Below are 11,186 nucleotides of genomic sequence, written 5' to 3'. Positions count from 1 at the left end.
CTGTCCCTAATGCCACTATATCTTCCCCTATAAATACTACTACTCATAGCACTAATGTTACTCTTCCAGTCACAACCATGTCTTACATAACAACTACTGCTGAAGTTTCAACGAGTACTACTGTCCCTAATGCCACTATATCTTCCCCTATAAATACTACTACTCATAGCACTAATGTTACTCTTCCAGTCACAACCATGCCTTACATAACAACTACTGCTGAAGTTTCAATGAGTACTACTGTCCCTAATGCCACTATATCTTCCCCTATAAATACTACTACTCATAGCACTAATGTTACTCTTCCAGTCACAACCATGCCTTACATAACAACTACTGCTGAAGTTTCAACTAGTACTACTGTCCCTAATGCCACTGTATCTTCCCCTATAAATACTACTGCTGATAGCACTAATGTTACTCTTCCAGTCACAACCATGCCTTATACAACAAGTACTGCTGAAGTTTCAACTACTACTACTTTCCTTAATGCCACTATATCTTCTCCTATTTATACTACTCTGGATAGCACTAATGTTACTCTTCATATCACGGACACCCCATACACAACAAGTGCTACTCAAGTTTCAACTAGTACTACTGTCCCTAATGCCACTATATCTTCCCCTATAAATACTTCTATGGATAGCACAGATATTACTCTTCCTATCACGGACATGCCATACACAACAAGTGCTACTCAAGTTTCAGCTAGTACTACTGTCCTTAATGCCACTATATCTTCCCCTATTAATACTACGACCGATAGCACTATTCTTACTCTTTCTGTCACAACCATGCTTTACCCAACAAGTGCTACTGAAGTTTCAACTAGTACTACTGTCCCTAATGCCACTATATCTTCCCCTATAAATACTACTACTGATGGCACTAATGTTACTCTTCCAGTCACAGACATGCTATACACAACAAGTGCTTCTCAAGTTTCAACAAGTACTACTGTCCCTAATGCCACTATATCTTCCCCTATAAATACTGCTACTGGTACCACTGATATTACTTTTCCTATCACGGACACGCCATACACAACAACTGCTTCTCAAGTTTCAACAAGTACTACTGTCCCTAATGCCACTATATCTTCCCCTATAAATACTACTACTGATACCACTGATATTACTCTTCCTATCACGGACACGCCATACACAACAAGTGCTACTCAAGTTTCAACTAGTACTACTGTCCCTAATGCCACTATATCTTCCCCTATAAATACTACTATGGATAGCACAGATATTACTCTTCCTATCACAGACATGCCATACACAACAAGTGCTACTCAAGTTTCAGCTAGTACTACTGTCCTTAATGCCACTATATCTTCCCCTATTAATACTACGACCGATAGCACTATTCTTACTCTTTCTGTCACAACCATGCTTTACCCAACAAGTGCTACTGAAGTTTCAACTAGTACTACTGTCCCTAATGCCACTATATCTTCCCCTATAAATACTACTACTGATGGCACTAATGTTACTCTTCCAGTCACAGACATGCTATACACAACAAGTGCTTCTCAAGTTTCAACAAGTACTACTGTCCCTAATGCCACTATATCTTCCCCTATAAATACTACTACTGGTACCACTGATATTACTTTTCCTATCACGGACACGCCATACACAACAACTGCTTCTCAAGTTTCAACAAGTACTACTGTCCCTAATGCCACTATATCTTCCCCTATAAATACTACTACTGATACCACTGATATTACTCTTCCTATCACGGACACGCCATACACAACAAGTGCTACTCAAATTTCAACTAGTACTACTGTCCCTAATGCCACTATATCTTCCCCTATAAATACTACTACTGATAGCACTAATGTTACTCTTCCAGTCACAACCATGCCTTATACAACAAGTACTGCTGAAGTTTCAACTACTACTACTTTCCCTAATGCTACTATGTCTTCCCCTATAAATGCTTCTATGGATAGCACTGACATCACTCTTCCTATCACAGACACGCCATACACAAGTGCTACTCAAGTTTCAGCTAGTACTACTGCCTCTAATAATACCACTATATCTTCCACTATAAATACTACTATTGATAGCACTAATGTTACTCTTCCGGTCACAACCATGCCTTTCCCAACAAGTAGTACTGAAGTTTCAACTAGTACTGCTGTCTCTAATACTACTGTATCTTCCCCTACAAACAGTACTGTCTAGCACTAATAGTTTTCTTCCTGTCACAATCATGCCTTTCCCAGCAAGTGCTATTGAAGTTATTAACACTAATGTTCCTAATTCTACTGTGCCTTTCCCTGCAAATACTACTACTGCTAGAACTAGTGCTACTCTTTCTATCACAGCTACTTCTTTCCCACAAGTACTACTGATACTAGCACTGGTACTACTCTCTTATTACCACTACTCATTCTTCAACAAATACTACTGCTACTAGCACTAATAACACTCACCCATTACCACTGTATTCCTACAGATACTGCTGCTGATACTACTAGCAATAGTTTTCTATTGTGACTAGTTTCTCTGAAAGTATTTATGATAAGAACACTACTTTTGCTACAGTAACCTCTCCTCCTACAGTAACCACTTCTCCAACTGCCAGCCTTGGTAATGATGCTCTGATTACAAATTATCCTTCCCCTACAACATCTGGGGACAATAGTACTAGTAATGCTTTTTCTACAATGACTACTTACCCTTCATAAACTCTTGCCATTTGCACTAATACTCCTTCTCCTGTGACTACTTTTTTTCTGTATGTAGGGGGGCTGCCAGCAATGGTAATATAATTCCTGATGAGTACTCTTTCTTCTCCAAGTACTGATGCTATTAGTACTTATTTATGAGATAATACTAGATTGTTGCTGTTCCCTCTAATGGTTGAATTAACTTACAAAGTGCTAACTCTTCTACAGACCAGAAATCACCCAGACAGAGATAAGTGTGTAAAGATATGACATAGGGGAGACAATCTCTACCCTGGGATCAGAGTTCATAGTTTTGTTTGCTTTGTCTTCTTCTTACCAGCTTTTCCCTTCTTGTTTTACTATCTAGACTCTCCTTCAGTGTGCTAAGACTTTCAGCATGTTCTTGGACTTTCATACCCACAATCACCATTTATTCCTGGTCTATTATTTTCTAAGATCACCCCTGTGCATAGGCTCATGGTCATAACCAAATATTGCCATTTAGGTGCTATTGAAGGCTTAACCCTAGGACAGTATTTTGAAAATGTAGTTTGGGGAACCAGGGGAGACCCCAGAACTCTTTCTGGGGTCTACAAGGTCAAGCCTCTTCTCACATAAATACTCTGTTGTTTTTGACATTTTCACTCATCCTCTCATTGATATACAGTGCCACTTTCCAGAGACTGTGCTCTGTGGTGTCACAATAGATGAATACGGAAACTGATGCAGGAATCCAGCTGTCTTCTATTAAGCCAGACATTAAACAGATTTACAAATTATACAACAATGTCATTCTTCTCACTAACTGTTTTTGCTTTGGAAAATATAGTGGTCTTTCATTAAAAATATATTATTTATGTCAACATGTATTTGATATATTGTTATTTTTAATGAATGAAGAAATAAATATTTCACAAAACATTTTACAAATGACTCCATTTTTCTTAATGCAGCAAATGTTTGGAGATATAATCCACCCAAACAAAGCACAGGGTCTTCACTAAATTTGAAAGTAAAGAGATCCTGAGACCAAGAAGTTTGAGAATCACTTCTCTAGGACAATAGTGTCCCAGCTTCACTGTCGGGTCCTGGTCACACATAGTGTGAAAACAAAACCAAGCAAAACTCATCATTCTAAACTGTGTCAAGGGATTTGCTCCCAGGCTCCCTCACGTGTATGTTTATTGAGGGAGCTCCAAGACATTTCTCTTGTTGGCACCATGAAACCTGATCCTGGACAAAGAGCTCTGTGTCCCATGGCATACAGGACCCTATGGCCAGGCTGCCACACGGGGGCAGATTCATTGGCCAAAGGCCTCACTTTTTTTTTTGAAGCCCTTGGGACTTGAAAGAGGAATTTGTTCAAACAACCATAGTTCTCTAGTTACTGGACTTCAATCCCATTGTGTATATAAATGGATTGTAATTATAAACATGGAATTTTGAAAAGGTAAGTGCTCCTGAAAAAAGAACAACAGCCAAAACCAACAAATACAGAGCTATATTTAGAACAGACAACCAACAAGTCCTACTGTACAGCAAAGGGAACTCTGCTCAATATTCTTTAATAACCTGAATGGGAAAAGAATTTTAAAAAGAATAGATACATGCATATGTATAATTGAATCACTTTGCACTATACTGGAAATTAACATACTATTGTTAATCAACTAGACTCCAATAAAAAATAAAGTTTTTAATAAAATAAAAAATCATGATCACATAAGCAACAACAACAAAAACAGAAAAAAAAAAAAAAAAAAGACAATCTGGCCTTACTTCAGACATTTGAAGAAACTTGAGAATTGAAACTCCAGTCCATGTACAAGATGTGGTCCTGGAACCAGGTTCAGAAAGCTGGGAGACGCAAGGGGTGAAAGAGAGCATTAGCTTGCTGCTTCTGAGCCTTAGGCTTTGACGACGCCTTAGTCGTCATGGTCTTAAGATGACACCTATGCTTACTTCTAAAATGCACGGAACCCTTCATTGGACCAGTTCTAGAAACACCACCTGTACAGACTGGTCCAGGGACGACTGCTTCAGGTGGACACCACTGTCTTTTACTTGTCTCAGTTTCCTCATCTACAAGGTTGAGTCAACATTGGAAATGCATTTTCATTCTGTAACACACTATACAAAGTTTTATTATGATGATTATATAATCCCTTGAGTCTTCTTATATCTATTTAAACTTTTTCTCACAGTAGTCAAAATCTCTTGCTTAGAAAAGCTGGCATTTTTCTAAATTGAATTTTTTTCTAGCTAACGCTTTATGTGTCTTTAAAATTTTCTTTTGCTCCATTTTCATACTCTCTTTGTGTAGATCTCATGCTTATTTCTTTTTTTAAAAATTAACATTTTTGTTTTGAAATAAGCTTGGAGAAAAGTTGCAAAAATAGCTAAAGACCTTCACTATCCTCTTCACCCGGTTTTCCCAAATATCATCCACAAATTGTAAATTATGTACCATGTTTACTCTCTCTCACACACACACATACTTAGACACACACACACCTGTGTAATTTGAGAGTTGTAGACACAATGTCTCAACATCACAAAATGCTTTGGTATAAATTTCCTAAAACACAAGGACATATTCTCACATAATCACAATACAATCAGACAAGTCAGAAGGTTGATATTCATACAGTGCCACCATATGATGCAGAGACATTAGTCAAATTTTGCCAATCACCCCAATAATGTTCTTTATAAAGAACACTACACACGGACTTCCCTGGCGGTCCAGTGGGTGTCCACTGACGTGGACATGGGTTCAATCCCTGGTTGGGAAACTAAGATCCTGCATGTCTTGTGGCACAGCCAAAAACATTTTGAAAAAGAAAGGAAAAAAACCTAAACAAGAATAATGACAAGGCACACATGTTGCATTTGCCTAATAGAATTTTTTTTGTTTTTCAGTCTTCTCTACTGTGGAACTATTCATCAGCCCCTCTTTTTCTTCTTTGATTTTGATGATTACAAGTCAGATCTTTGTAGAATATTCCTCACTGGGGGTTTGTCTAATACTTTCTCATGATTATATTGAGGTTGTATATTTCTTGGACAGATATAACATAGGATTGATGTTATGTCCTTGCTGGTATTCCTGTCAGGAGGTAAGTGATGTTTGTCCATGATTGGTGATGCCAGCTGGCTGACTTGGTGGAAGTGGTGACTCTCAGTCCTCTCCATGGGAAAGTTACAACTTTTTCTCATCATAATGAATAGCTATATTATGTGGAGATACTTTGAGGCTATGTAGCTATCTGGTTCCTCTTCTAGTAGTTTTTATCACCATCTATTGATGATTCTTATCTGATTCAATTATTACTATGAATTTATTAAATGGTGATTTTCTAACTTCACATTTTTTTCTGTATTTGTTACTTGGCATTATAAGGGCTCTTCTTTCTTTGCTATTTATTTTTTTAATTAATTTATTTATTTTAATTGGAGGCTAATTACTTTACAACACTGTAGTGGTTTTTGCCATACATTGACATGAATCAGCCATGGGTATACATGTATTCCCCATCCTGAACCCCCCTCCCACCTCCCTCCTCATCTCATCCCTCAGGGTCATCCCAGTGCACCAGCCCTGAGCACCCTGTCTCATGCATCGAACCTGGGCTGGTGATCTGTTTCACATATGATAGTATACATGTTTCAGTGCTATTTATTTTTTGAGTGATGTTTAGTAAGTAGCCACTTCCCTGAGTCCCCCACATGCACCCCTTCTCTGAGATCCCCATACGCCCTCACAATCTAACAATTAAAAGTCTAGCTCTTGTTCATGGATTGGAAGAATCAATATAGTGAAAATGAGTATACTACCCAAAGCAATTTATAGATTCAATGCAATCCCTATCAAGCTACCAACAGTATTCTTCACAGAGCTAGAACAAATAATTTCACAATTTGTATGGAAATACAAAAAACCTCGAATAGCCAAAGCGATCTTGAGAAAGAAAAATGGAACTGGAGGAATCAACCTACCTGACTTCAGGCTCTACTACAAAGCCACAGTTATCAAGACAGTATGGTACTGGCACAAAGACAGAAATATAGATCAATGGAACAAAATAGAAAGCCCAGAGATAAATCCACGCACATATGGACACCTTATCTTTGACAAAGGAGGCAAGAATATACAGTGGATTAAAGACAATCTCTTTAACAAGTGGTGCTGGGAAATCTGGTCAACCACTTGTAAAAGAATGAAACTAGAACACTTTCTAACACCATATACAAAAATAAACTCAAAATGGATTAAAGATCTCAACATAAGACCAGAAACTATAAAACTCCTAGAGGAGAACATAGGCAAGACACTCTCTGACATACGTCACAGCAGGATCCTCTATGACCCACCTCCCAGAATATTGGAAATAAAAGCAAAAATAAACAAATGGGACCTAATTAAACTTAAAAGCTTCTGCACATCAAAGGAAACTATTAGCAAGGTGAAAAGACAGCCTTCAGAATGGGAGAAAATAATAGCAAATGAAGCAACCGACAAACAACTAATCTCAAAAATATACAAGCAACTCCTACAGCTCAACTCCAGAAAAATAAATGACCCAATCAAAAAATGGGCCAAAGATCTAAATAGACATTTCTCCAAAGAAGACATACAGAAGGCTAACAAACACTTGAAAAGATGCTCAACATCACTCTTTATCAGAGAAATGCAAATCAAAACCACTATGAGGTACCATTTCACACCAGTCAGAATGGCTGCGATCCAAAAGTCTACAAATAATAAATGCTGGAGAGGGTGTGGAGAAAAGGGAACCCTCTTACACTGTTGGTGGGAATGCAAACTAGTACAGCCACTATGGAGAACAGTGTGGAGATTCCTTAAAAAACTGGAAATAGAACTGCCTTATGATCCAGCAATCCCACTGCTGGGCATACACACTGAGGAAACCAGAAGGGAAAGAGACACATGTACCCCAATGTTCATCGCAGCACTGTTTATAATAGCCAGGACATGGAAGCAACCTAGATGTCCATCAGCAGATGAATGGATAAGAAAGCTGTGGTACATATACACAATGGAGTATTACTCAGCCATTAAAAAGAATACATTTGAATCAGTTCTAATGAGGTGGATGAAACTGGAGCCTATTATACAGAGTGAAGTAAGCCAGAAGGAAAAACATAAATACAGTATACTAACGCATATATATGGAATTTAGAAAGATGGTAACGATAACCCTGTATACAAGACAGCAAAAGAGACACTGATGTATAGAACAGTCTTATGGACTCTGTGGGAGAGGGTGGGAAGATTTGGGAGAATGGCATTGAAACATATGAAATGTCATGTATGAAACGAGATGCCAGTCCAGGTTCAGTGCACGATGCTGGATGCTTGGGGCTGGTGCGCTGGGAAGGCCCAGGGGGATGGTATGGGGAGGGGGGAGGGAGGAGGGTTCAGGATGGGGAGCATGTGTGTATCTGAAATTAAAAAAAAGAAAAAAAAAAAAAAGAGAATCCCCTGTAATAGGCTATTAGAAAGGAACCCTCAAGCATATACCCTTTTGGGATAATAATCTCTAAATTGCTATTTCTCATTTCCTAAATATGAACATCATTAAATCAAAAGCTTTAAAACTAAAAAAAAAAAAAAAAAAAGTCTAGCTCTTGGAATTCAGGGAGCTTCCAGGGCTCCTCATTGCTGGTGTTCACTCAGACTGGTCAGCCCTTGTGCTGTCACCCCAACATGTGAAGCCAGAGTGGGATTCCTGCCCATTCAGGAAGTTGACTAGTTAAGAGCAATGGAACTTCTGGTTCAGTGGTCCTCAAGCTCAGGTGCATATTGGGAACACCTGGAGAGTGTAATGATGGATGCTAATGCCTGGACGCTGCCCCCATCACCCAGATGACTCTAACATGCCATCAAGGTTGGCAGCCACTGGGGTGGGGGAGCAATGGAGTTGAGAAGCTTTCTTGCTCAATCTCAGCTATGTATAGCAGGAATTGAGATGTGATGAGAACTCTAGCAAACAGGAGTAACAAATTAAGTTATCAACTTCATGAAGGAGAGGAAGACAAAAAGCCAGGGGAAGGACAAAGAAGTGGGTAGTGGGGGTAGGGGCAAGGAGCAGAGAAAAAGAGAAGAGATGGCAAGAGAGGAGAGAGAAGGAGAGAGAAACAGGGCAAAATGTAAATGCATAAAGCTCGTTTAAAGGGCTTATGGGAATTCTGGTGATGATAAATTTGAAATTGTATCAAAATATTATTCCACGGGAAAGACCAGAATCCTTGTAAACATTATGGGCCCTCTTGTCTTCTACGGCTTCCCAGGTAGCTCCAGTGGTAAAGAACCCTCCTGCCAATGCAGGAGACACAAGGAGATGCAGGTTTGATTCCTGGGTCAGGAGGGTCCCCTGGAGGGGGGCATGGCAACCCACTCTAGTATCCTTGCTTGGAGAATCCCACGGACCGAGGAGCCCGGTGGGCTACAGCCCATAGGGTCACAAAGAGTCGGACGTGACTGAAGCAACTTAGCACGCATACACCTCTTGTCTTCACACACAAAAAAGCAATGAGGGAATAAATAATTTATTTACCCTCCACATTTAAGATGGAGTTTTGAGTAGAGGAGGTAAGATGGAAAAAAAGTTACAGTCTCAGAGTCACTCAGAGCTGACCTGAACTTAGAGACCAACTGAGGGGTGAGGTGTGACAGACACCCAAGTACCAAGATGTTCTAAGGAGGAAGTAGGGGTCATCCTTTTCTACCTCAACACTGAGCCCATCTATTTGGAGTATATCATTAGGCTTTCTGGAAATAGTTACAAAAAATATAAATTGGAAAAAAAAAAACTTGAGGTCATATAATTCCCAGCAGTATTGTCTAACGTTCCATCGCCCAGTCATGTCCGACTCTTTGAGACCCCATGGACTGCAGCATGCCAAGCTTCTCTGTACTGTCTAAAAGTGAAAGTCTCTCAGTTGTGTCCCACTCTTTGCGACCCCACAGATTATACAGTCCATGGGATTCTCCGGGCCAGAATACTGGAGTGGGTAGCCTTTCCCTTCTCCAGGGGACCTTCCCAACCCAGGGATCAAACCCAGGTCTCCCACATTGCAGGTGGATTCTTTACCAGCTAAGCCACAAAGACCCCGGTATAATACATATGCATAAGATAAATGCATCCTCTTTAAATATAGAAGCACGTCACTATCCATAAGTTAATATAAATTATAGTTTCTCTCTGGAGGCAGTCAATGGGGAGAAATGGTCCATGTACTAGGAAAGGCTTAGAGGAGTGTGCCCTGAACCCAAGGAAAAAATGGCCAGCCAAGGGCTCCTAGAAGTTTGATCACAGCTCCACAAGGGTGGGGCAGAGGGGCAGGGAAGGTAGTGCTGTCCATTTCCTGTTCATTTCAGTAGCTCCTATTCTGACCTAATGTCAAGCTCACAGGTGGTGCTCAGTGAATATGTACATGATGACTAAATGCTGAGATCAGGAGATGGAGAGGAAAATAAAATGAAAGAAGGAAAACCAAAGTGGGTACAGAGGAGTGCAATAGTGTGAGGGATGTGCACCAGTCTCTGGGCTGGACAAATGGAGCATTGGAAGATTCTGACTGCAGAACTCTGGGGAGGTCACTCAGCTGACTTGAACTTATCAGGACAGACCTGAGAATAAGGCTGCAGCACAGACTGAGGTTTGACATCAGAAACCCATCCAGGAGGTTCTTCTATTTTCTTTTTGTTTTTATCTGAAAGATCGAGGGTGGAAGAATTTGTTTGCAGGGGTTGGGGGTGGGGGCGCTTGAAGTAACACAGTTTTGAATAGAAAGGTCAGACTTTTTTGTGAATTGGGCAGACCAGAGAAAAAAGGTCTGTTTTGCTTTTGTTTAATGTTTATTTATTTGTTTGCTCCAGGTCTTAGTTGTGGTACTATGGATCTTCAGTTGCATCATGTGGGATGGAATCTGTTTCCCTGAGGAGAGATTGAACCCAGGCCGCCTGCAATGGGAGTGCAGAGTCTTAGCCACTGGGCCACCAGGGAGATGCCCAAAAGGTCTGTTTTGATTGTTTAAGTTTCAGTCTAGATTAGTTTTGATCTGTGTGTTTCTTCATGCTGTAGAAAGTAATTTGTGGACCTCAAACTACTGCCAAAGGGCCTTAACCATGTTTTAATATTATTACTTAAAGAAAAGCCTCCATTTCCCTTGAATAGTGACCACAGCGAAGCCCAGTAGTGAACTCTGGCTTCGGGTAAGCCATGTTTTCTGCTTTTCTTGGAAACCCACTCCAGTATTCTTATCCGGAGAACCCCACGGACAGAGGAGTGCAGCTGGCTATGGTCCATAGGGTTGCACAGAGTTGGACATGACTGAAGCGACTTGGCATGCACACACGTGAACTCAAGCAGCGGCAAGAAATTTAGAGACCAGATCTCTACGGCAATTCACAGGCTGGCATGCCCTCGACCTGTTTTCAGAGCCCAGGTCAGCCTCCCTGGGC

The sequence above is a fragment of the Bos grunniens genome, chromosome 4, assembly GCF_055505025.1.
Source record: "Bos grunniens cultivar Pamir isolate PY7600 chromosome 4, Bosgru_T2T1.0, whole genome shotgun sequence".
Classification (NCBI taxonomy): domain Eukaryota; kingdom Metazoa; phylum Chordata; class Mammalia; order Artiodactyla; family Bovidae; genus Bos; species Bos grunniens.
The sequence above is the reverse complement of the archived record's forward strand: the minus strand, read 5'-3'. Positions refer to the sequence as shown.